Below are 9,598 nucleotides of genomic sequence, written 5' to 3'. Positions count from 1 at the left end.
AGGAAGATGCAAGCACAAACAAACAGTTATTGCAAGTAGAACAATTAGCAATTAATCACATAGGCAAACCAAGTATAATATGCACACCCAAACAATGTCACATAGATGCATATGATGCATGCCTGTCCTAGTGGCTGATGATATCATCTGTCGGTTATATAGCAAACCCGACACGTCCTGGTAGCTAACCATGGACAGAAACACCCATCGCGGAGCAAGTAGGTTTGAGCTACAACCCCATTGCTACTACCCGCTCAACCCAGAGCCAGTGGAATAACCACTACTGCGGCTACTACCCAGGCGGGTGTTTAAAAGCTCAACCTGGAGCGAGTGAAATCACCACTACTACCGCTACTACCCAGGCGTCACAGTCTCTGACCTGGAGCAAGTGGGACGAACCACAACCCTTGCTACTACCCAGGTATTTCAAGCATATATTCATTCAGTCCTAGCCATGGATCAACATCCATCTCAGCCATCCGGCTTAAATTCATAATTCATAGTCAGCCATACGGCCCATAACTCATTCGGCAATCAGCCATAAATCAATATCATACACAGCTATTCCGACTCATGGTTCAACCCAGAACCAGCCAATATTCATAATCATACACAGCCATTCCAGCCCATAACAAAATAGCACTTCCACCATTCAACATCATCAAATTCATAAAACCGGCATTTAAGCCACAAATCACTTTTCTCAAGCCATTTCACTTTGAAATCAAATTTCAACTCTTTTCAGCCTTGGCTTTAAAGATCTCATTTCTCAAATCATCTTAGGCTCATAAGCCAAATTTACTCAAAGTGAGTTCACTTTTTAAAACAAAGTCACTCTCGGCATTCTCTTTCCAAAACTTCCAAAACCATGGCAAGTTAAGGATTTATTTCAAAGTATTCAAAACCACCCATCCAACAATGGGATTTTATAACAAAAGCTTCTCGGCAGAGTCCCAAGTCTTTAGGGGAGAATAATAAAACTCAGTTCGCCAAATTCATTTAAAATCATTAAAACATTGGCTTTCCGTTTTGAGTAATAAAATAGGATCTAAGCCAAACCGAGTCACGTAATCATTCACTTCTTTCAAATCCGTTTCCTCTACTTAGGCAAAAACTAACTTCAAGCCCCATGATAAATTCTAGAACGTTTCAACTGTTCAAAATTGTTTTAGTCTTGCAATAATTCAGAATTCAAAGAGTACTTAAAACCTTTCTCAAAACATTTCAAAATGAAACAAGTCAAGAGGCATTCAAGTTCTTTCAAAGTCATTGAAACTCCTCTAATTGAAACCCTCAAGTCAAATTCAAAGGCATTGCCCTTGTCACATTTAAAACAGCTTAAAAACATAAGTTTCATCTAAGTAACTTTCTCCTGAAAGAGATACAATGCCTTTCTTAAGAAGCAAGACTAAATCACAATTTCCTCTTTAATAATTCATTTCAAAAGCATGAATCATCCTTTTCTTGATAATTTAAATAAAATAGTAGAAGTCTCTAACCCGTCATTTCTCCATACAACATTCAATAAAGACTCAGATTTTATAGAAATTTTGGCAGCACCTCCCCTAAAATTTGGACTTTTGCCACCGGGTTCGGGTCCCAACTAAACCATTTTTCATTCCTTTTCAACAGCTCAAAACCAGAAATCAATTCAAAAGCAAGCTAAAACCAACAGTCGCCTCAGTGGCATATCTCAAGGAAACCATTTCAAAATCAACTCAATATCAACCGATTTAACTCATTTCCAAAGTTTAAAAGAATCGGTTCAGCAATAAATCATTTATCAAAGACCAGATTAATTAAAGCAACCCAGGCTGAATTTCAAGAGTATTCTATCTTTCACATCATTAAAATAATTGACTCAATCCAAACCAATCCTCAACGGATTAAACTCATATTTCAAATCTTTAAAGAATCAACTTGAAAAGTATTCTGTTTCACAAAACCACACAACAATCTGTTCATCAAATCCAAATAATAATCCATTCAAACATATAATTACATTCATCTAGGATAATCAACATCACATAAGGCTTATACAATCACCAAATACATTATCTCCCATCAGTATCCATATGTAATAATTCCGACATATAAAATATAGTTTTTGAAAAGCGCCGCTACCTCAAAACGCAATTACATAACCCAAATGCCTTATCAAGTCCTTTCCGTCTCAAACCGAACTGACGGCAACCAAAACCTCAGCTCCAAGCCACTTTCGCAACAGTCTCAACAACTCTAATCGCAACATACAACAACCGAACTCAATCTCATAGCAATTAACGCCACAACCTCAGCGTATGATAACAGAACGGTAACTAAAGGGCTTTCAAATCGAAAACGCTTACTGAAACGTAGAAAGAGCGGCTAAACCGAAATAGCGACGGTCTCTGAACTGGTTCGACGGCAGCCCGGCAGCCACCTTAAGCGGCAGCGATGACCTGAACCATATGCAGTGGCAATGAGGTTCCCAAAAACTCAACGAAAAGGATAAACAACGTAAAACCCTTACCGATAGAATTTTCCGGCGACGGCAAAAGCAACCAAAAGCTCTGGAGGTGCTCCCGGAAGTCACAGAACCACTCCCGGCGGTCAGAATCACAGAGACGCAGCTCCCTTTTTCCAGCAGCGACACCTGTGGCGGTCGAAACCCCTTTCTGACGGCGGCGGCTCCGGCGGAGGCGGCGGCTCCGGCGGAGGCGGCGCCGGTGACGCAAGCACGGCTGGGCACGGTGGTTGAACCCCAAAAGCGCCGGCGCAGCTCAACCGGGACAAGTTCCTCCAGCCCGTGTAGCGGCGGTCTTCCCTGGACGACAGTGGCGGCGTGACAGACCGGAGCAACGCGGCGAAAGTGAGCTTCGATCGCGGCAAGGGGCGGCGACGGCACAGGGACCGCGGCGGCAGCGCGGCCTCCTCTCCCTCCTCCTCTCTTCGAATGCGTCGCTATCTCTCTCCTCGGTCAGGCGACGGCGCGATGGCGGCGGTAAGGCCGGCACATCGGCGCGAGTCGTCCTCTCCTTCCGTCTTCCGCGGCAGCTCAGTCTCCCCCTGTCTCTTTCCTTCAGATTCTTTGTTCATGGAGGAAGGGGGAATCGTGTGGTTTGCTGCTGCTGGGTCATGGGGGGAAAATGGGTATTGGCTAGGGTTTTAGGGTTTCATTCTTTTTGAGTAAAAATTAGGGTCAGGGGCAAATTGGTAATTTCAAATAAAAATTGGAAATAATATAGTAATTGAAATCCAAATTAAATCCAACACTAATTGTATATAGAAAATACTATTTGATCATCCATTTTTACAAATTACTTTTAATAAAATGCCCAAATCAAATAATTAGAAATAATATACTTAATTTCTTCATTTTCCAAAATAGCAGTATTAATATTTAAAATATTACTTATCTAATCCAAATCATAAAAAATCCTTATTATTTCATAACTATCAACTTTATAATTCAAATATAGAAAATAATCCAATAATTATAAAATTGGATAATAATCATAACTCATCTCAAATTCAATAAATCAAAACTTGCCTTAATTATCTTTAATAAAATAATTTCTGAAATTAAGGCTATAAATAACTATGATTTGAGACTTGATCATAATAAGACTTTTCAAAGGTTTTGGGTCTTACAAAAATAGAAGAAAACAATGCTAGAAAACCATATCAAATAGAAATAAAAAAATAGTCATGGCACTAACATGAGAAAAATCTATAGAAGAAAACTCATAGCGCAATGCTTTAAAGGATGAAAGCTTTAAGAAGAAACCAAATAGTGGCTGAACAGAAACCAAGCAACAAGTAGAATAATGGTGGAACAAAAACTAAAGAAGAGACCTACCTTAACTGAGGCAATAGCAGAACTAGAATAATGACAAGAATGGGAGGCTGAGGTTGAGAGATAGAGGCATCAATCAGAGTGAAGACTTAGAGCATTTCAATGCGCTTCGGCAAGCCACTGATCAACGGGAGCAGAAGAGAGCCGAAAAAGAGAAACTCTGGCATACCAAAGTTGATTACGTACATCAGCCTATAGTGATATCAAAGATTTGCTAAATGCTGAGGCTAGACCAATTTGAAACTATGGTTTCATAAAATTTGGTTTTGGTTTTGACTAACTGGTTAAAAACTAATTTATAAAATTTGGTTTTTAAAATTATTTTGTTAATTTGGTTAGCTAAAATGTGGTTATAGTTTTTTATCCAATTTACCACATTTTGAATGTATACCCCTAGGACTAATAAACAAGAACAAGCAATTACTTGAGGGAAGAGAAGAGAGAAAGCTATTTTTGTACAAACTCAAAGTTGTCACTGTAAATTAGTCGTTATAGGTTTGTTAACCATTGGATCAATCTCAAATTTGAAAATTATGTTCTGGATACCTGGTTTATGAAACCATTCGGATTTTTAATGTGAGGTATGTGATTGGAGTTATAGACCATGAAATGGTTCTATTTTCGTGATATTTTCATTTTTTTGGTTCTTATTTGTAAGTTTGATGTTTGGATTGATTGGCTTATTGTATAGATGCTTTTGTACAGAAATTTGTGATTATTTTGTATCCTATTTTAATCATAGTGAAACTATTTTTTTGGTTTTCATGACTTGTGATTTTTAACTTTCACATTGAAGGATTTTTCACGTTAAAATATGGGTGTATTCTTATTTCTAATTTAGTTTTTTGTGAATATTTGTGTGCATTGGTGTGTATTTGCTATTACTATTATTTTAGTAAATATGTATTGTTGCTTGTCTTATTCTTGTAGGAATTATGTATTTTATTCCTATAATTTGGCACCAGAGCTCAATTTTGGACAATTGGTTATAACTTATTTTTAAGGTGGAGGATTGGTATGCGAAATTGTTACTCTGAGGTTGTAAAATTTGTTGTTCATTCTCTCCCTGGAAATGGCGCCAATAACTGGTGCACAATACCATGGTCCAAACATAACTTCACAACTTCGCACAACTAACCAGCAAGTGCACTGGGTCGTCCAAGTAATAAACCTTACGTGAGTAAGGGTCGATCCTACGGAGATTGTTGGTATGAAGCAAGCTATGGTCACCTTGTAAATCTCAGTCAGGCGGATATCAAATGGTTATGGAGTTTTCGAATAATAATAATAAATAAACAGAAAATAAAGATAGAAATACTTATGTAATTCATTGGTGAGAATTTCAGATAAGTGTATAGAGATGCTTTCGTTCCTCTGAACCTCTGCTTTTCTGCTGTCTTCATTCAATCCTTCCTACTCCTTTCCATGGCAAGCTGTCTGTAAGGGCATCACCGTTGTGAATGGCTACATCCCATCCTCTCTATGAAAATGGTCCAAATGCTCTGTCACGGCATGGCTAATCATCTGGAGGTTCTCGATCATACTGGAGTAGGATTTACTATCCTTTTGCGTCTGTCACTACGCCCAGCACTCGCGAGTTTGAAGTTCGTCACAGCCATCCCTTCCCAGATCCTACTCGGAATACCACAGACAAGGTTTAGACTTTTTGGATCTCAGGAATGGCCATCCATGGGTTCTAACTTATACCACGAAGATACTAATAACTCGGACTCGGTCCCCTGTATTAGATATCTAAGAGATATTCCTTCTAGCTTGTTTGCATGTAGAATGGAAGTATTTGTCAGGCACGCGTTCATAAGTGAGAATGATGATGAGCGTCACATAATCATCACATTCATCATGTTCTTGGGAACGAATGGATATCTTAGAAGCGGAATAAGTTGAATTGAATAGAAAAACAGTAGTACTTTGCATTAAATCATGAGGAACAGCAGAGCTCCACACCTTAATCTATGGAGTGTAGAAACTCAGTCTCAAGTTTTCACTTGACACCTTCACGCCACAAGCACATGGTTAGGGACAGCTTGGTTTAGCCGCTTATGCCAGGATTTTATTCCTTTAGGCCCTCCTATCCACTAATGCTCAAAGCCTTGGGATCCTTTTTATTTACCCTTGCCTTTTGGTTTTAAGGGTTATTGGCTTTTTTCTCTTGCCTTTTGGTTTTAAGAGCTTTTGGCTTTTTCTGCTTGCTTTTTCTCTCTTTTTTTTTTCATTTTTTTTCGCCATTTTTTTTCTGCAAGCTTTGTTCTTTGCTGCTTTTTCTTGCTTCAAGAATCATTTTTATGATTTTTCAGATTATCAAATAACATGTCTCCTTGTCATCATTCTTTCAAGAACCAACATATTTAACATTCTTAAACAATAACTTCAAAAGACATATGCACTGTTCAAGCATTCATTCAGAAAACAAAAAGTATTGTCACCACATCAATATAATTAAACTAAGTTCAAGGATAAATTCAAAACTCATGTACTTCTTGTTCTTTTGAATTAAAACATTTTTCATTTAAGAGAGGTGATGGATTCATAGGACATTCATAACTTTAAGACATAGTTACTAGATACTAATGATCATGTAATAAGACACAAACACAGATAAGCATTTAACATAAAGAAAACAAAAAACAGAGACTGTAAGAACAAGGAATGATTCCACCTTAGTGATGGTGGTGTTTCCTTCTTGAGGAACCAATGATGTCCTTGAGCTCTTCTATGTCTCTTCCTTGCCTTTGTGGCTTGATCCCTAGTGATTTTTGATATTCCTATCCTCAGTTGCTTCCAATAATTATGTGGAGGGAAGTGTATCCCCTGAGGTATCTCAGGGATCTCTCAATTTGCAGCCACATGTTCTACCACTGAGCTATAAACCCTTTGAGATGAATCTTTCCATTTCCCATGACTAGGAGGTGGAAGCCTTTGTCTTCCCTTTCCCTTTTCTAGAGGTTTCTCCGGTCTTAGGTGCCATTAATGGTAATGGAAAAATAAAAAGCTTATGCTTTTACCACACCAAACTTAGAATGTTGCTCGCCCTCGAGCAAAAGAAGAAAGAATAGAAGAAGAAGAAGATATAGAGGAGATGGAGGGATGTATGTATGGATGTGAGTGGTGAATGTAAAGCAGAAGGGATGACCATGAATGGAGAGAGAGAGGGTGAGGTGGGTGGGGATCCTGTGAGATTCACAGATCCTGAGATGATCCTGTGGTGTCCACAGATCCTGAGGTGTCAAGGATTTACATCTCTGCACCCATTAGGCATGTAAAATGCCTTTGCATACAATTCTGGCGTTTAAACGCCGAATTGATGCTTGTTCTGGGTATTCAGCGCCCAGATGCAGCATATTTCTGGCGTTGAACGCTAGCCAGATGCTTGTTTCTGGCGTTTAGCGCCAGCTTTCCTCACTGTGCATTTCTGGCGTCTGAACGCCAGGATGCTGCTTGTTTCTGGCGTTCAACGCCAGAAACATGCTCTGTTCTGGCGTTTGAACGCCAGTGAACTCCTCCTCCAGGGTGTGCTATTTTTAATGCTGTTTTTTATTTTTCTTCAATTTTTCCAGTTGTTTTTGTGACTCCACATGATCATGAAAAAAAATTGGGTTGCCTCCCAACAAGCGCTTCTTTAATGTCAATAGCTTGATAGTGGGCTCTCATGGAGCCTCACAGATGTTCAGAGCATTGTTGAGACTTTCCAAGACCAAACTTAGAGTTTGACTGTGGGGGCTCTGGTTGACTCTGTTCTGAGAGAAGCTTACTGTGCCTCTTTTCCATGTTTACAGAAGGATGTCCTTGAGTTTAAAACTCAAGGGAGTCCTCATTCAACTGAAGGACTAGTTCACCTCTGTTAACATCAATCACAGCTCTTGCTGTGGCTAGGAAGGGTCTTCCAAGGATGATGGATTCATCCTCATCCTTCCCAGTATCTAGGATTATGAAATCAGCAGGGATGTAAAGGCCTTCAACCTTTACTAATATGTCCTCTACTTGTCCATAAGCCTGTTTTCTGGAATTGTTTGCCATCTCTAATGAGATTTTAGCAGCTTGTACCTCAAAGATTCCCAGTTTCTCCATTACAGAGAGTGGCATGAGGTTTATTACTGATCCAAGGTCACATAGAGCCTTCTCAAAGGTCATGGTGCCTATGGTACAAGGTATTAGGAACTTTCCAGGATCCTGTTTCTTCTGAGGCAATCTCAATTGATCCAATGCATTTAGTTCATTGGTGAACAGGGGAGGTTCATCTCCCCAAGTCTCACTACCAAACAAATTGGCATTCAGCTTCATGATTGAACCAAGGAACTTGGCAACTTGCTCTTCAGTAACATCCTCATTCTCTTCAGAAGAGGAATACTCATCAGAGCTCATGAATGGCATAAGGAGGTTCAATGGAATCTCTATGGTCTCTAAATGAGCCTCAGATTCCTTTGGTTCCTTAGAGGGAAACTCCTTATTGATCACTGGACGTCCCAGGAGGTCTTCCTCCTTGGGATTCACGTCCTCCCCTTCTTCCTTGGATTCGGCCATGATGGTTATATCAATGGCCTTGCACTCCCCTTTTGGATTTTCTTCTGTATTACTTGGGAGAGTACTAGGAGGGGTTTCAGTGATCTTCTTACTCAGCTGGCCCACTTGTGCCTCCAAATTTCTAATGGAGGACCTTGTTTCATTCATAAAACTCACAGTGGCCTTAGATAGATCAGAGACTAAATTTGCTAAGCTAGATGGATTTTGCTCAGAATTCTCTGTCTGTTGCTGAGTTGATGATGGAAAAGGCTTGCTATTGCTAAACCTGTTTCTTCCACCATTATTAAAGCCTTGTTGAGGCTTTTGTTGATCCTTCCATGAGAGATTTGGGTGATTTCTCCATGAGAGATTATAGGTGTTTCCATATGGTTCACCCATGTAATTCACCTCTACTATTGCAGGGTTTTCAGGATCATAAGCTTCTTCTTCAGAAGATGCCTCTTGAGTACTGTTGGATGCAGCTTGCATTCCATTCAGACTCTGAGAAATCATATTGACTTGCTGAGTTAATATTTTATTCTAGGCCAATATGGCATTCAGAGTATCAATTTTAAGAACTCCCTTCTTCTGAGGCGTCCCATTACTCACAGGATTCCTCTCAGAAGTGTACATGAACTGGTTATTAGCAACCATGTTAATGAGCTCTTGAGCTTCTGCAGGCGTTTTCTTTAGGTGAATGGATCCACCTGCAGAAGTATCCAATGACATCTTAGCTAATTCAGACAGACCATTATAGAATATATCCAGGATGGTCCATTCTGAAAGCATGTCAGAAGGACACTTTTTGGTCAGTTGCTTGTATCTCTCCCAAGCTTCATAGAGGGATTCACCTTCTTTCTGTCTGAAGGTTTGAACATCCACTCTAAGCTTGCTCAGCTTTAGAGGAGGAAAGAACTTAGCTAAGAAAGCCGTGACCAGCTTATCCCAAGAGTTCAGGCTATCTTTGGGTTGAGAGTCCAACCACACTCTAGCTCTGTCTCTTACAGCAAAAGGGAAAAGCATGAGCCTGTAGACTTCAGGATCTACTCCATTAGTCTTAACAGTATTACAGATCTGCAAGAATTCAGTTAAGAACTGAAAAAGATCTTCAGATGGAAGTCTATGAAACTTGCAGTTTTGTTGCATCAGAGAAACTAATTGAGGTTTAAGCTCAAAGTTGTTTGCTCCAACGGTGGGAATTGAGATGCTTCTTCCATGTAAATTGGAATTAGGTGCAGTGAA

At 39.6% G+C, this 9,598-nt stretch overlaps 1 non-coding gene across 1 annotated transcript; it reads left to right on the top strand.

Annotated features, from left to right (window-relative positions):
* Positions 1 to 9,139: 9,139 nt before the first annotated feature.
* Positions 9,140 to 9,247, top strand: LOC112752410 (small nucleolar RNA R71). Its single transcript, XR_003176849.1, has one exon. It is a non-coding gene; the product is annotated as a small nucleolar RNA R71 (small nucleolar RNA).
* The last annotated feature ends 351 nt before the right edge of the window (positions 9,248 to 9,598 follow it).

This window comes from Arachis hypogaea, chromosome 15, assembly GCF_003086295.3.
Source record: "Arachis hypogaea cultivar Tifrunner chromosome 15, arahy.Tifrunner.gnm2.J5K5, whole genome shotgun sequence".
Taxonomy (NCBI): domain Eukaryota; kingdom Viridiplantae; phylum Streptophyta; class Magnoliopsida; order Fabales; family Fabaceae; genus Arachis; species Arachis hypogaea.
This window is presented reverse-complemented; position numbering and strand designations above follow the sequence as displayed.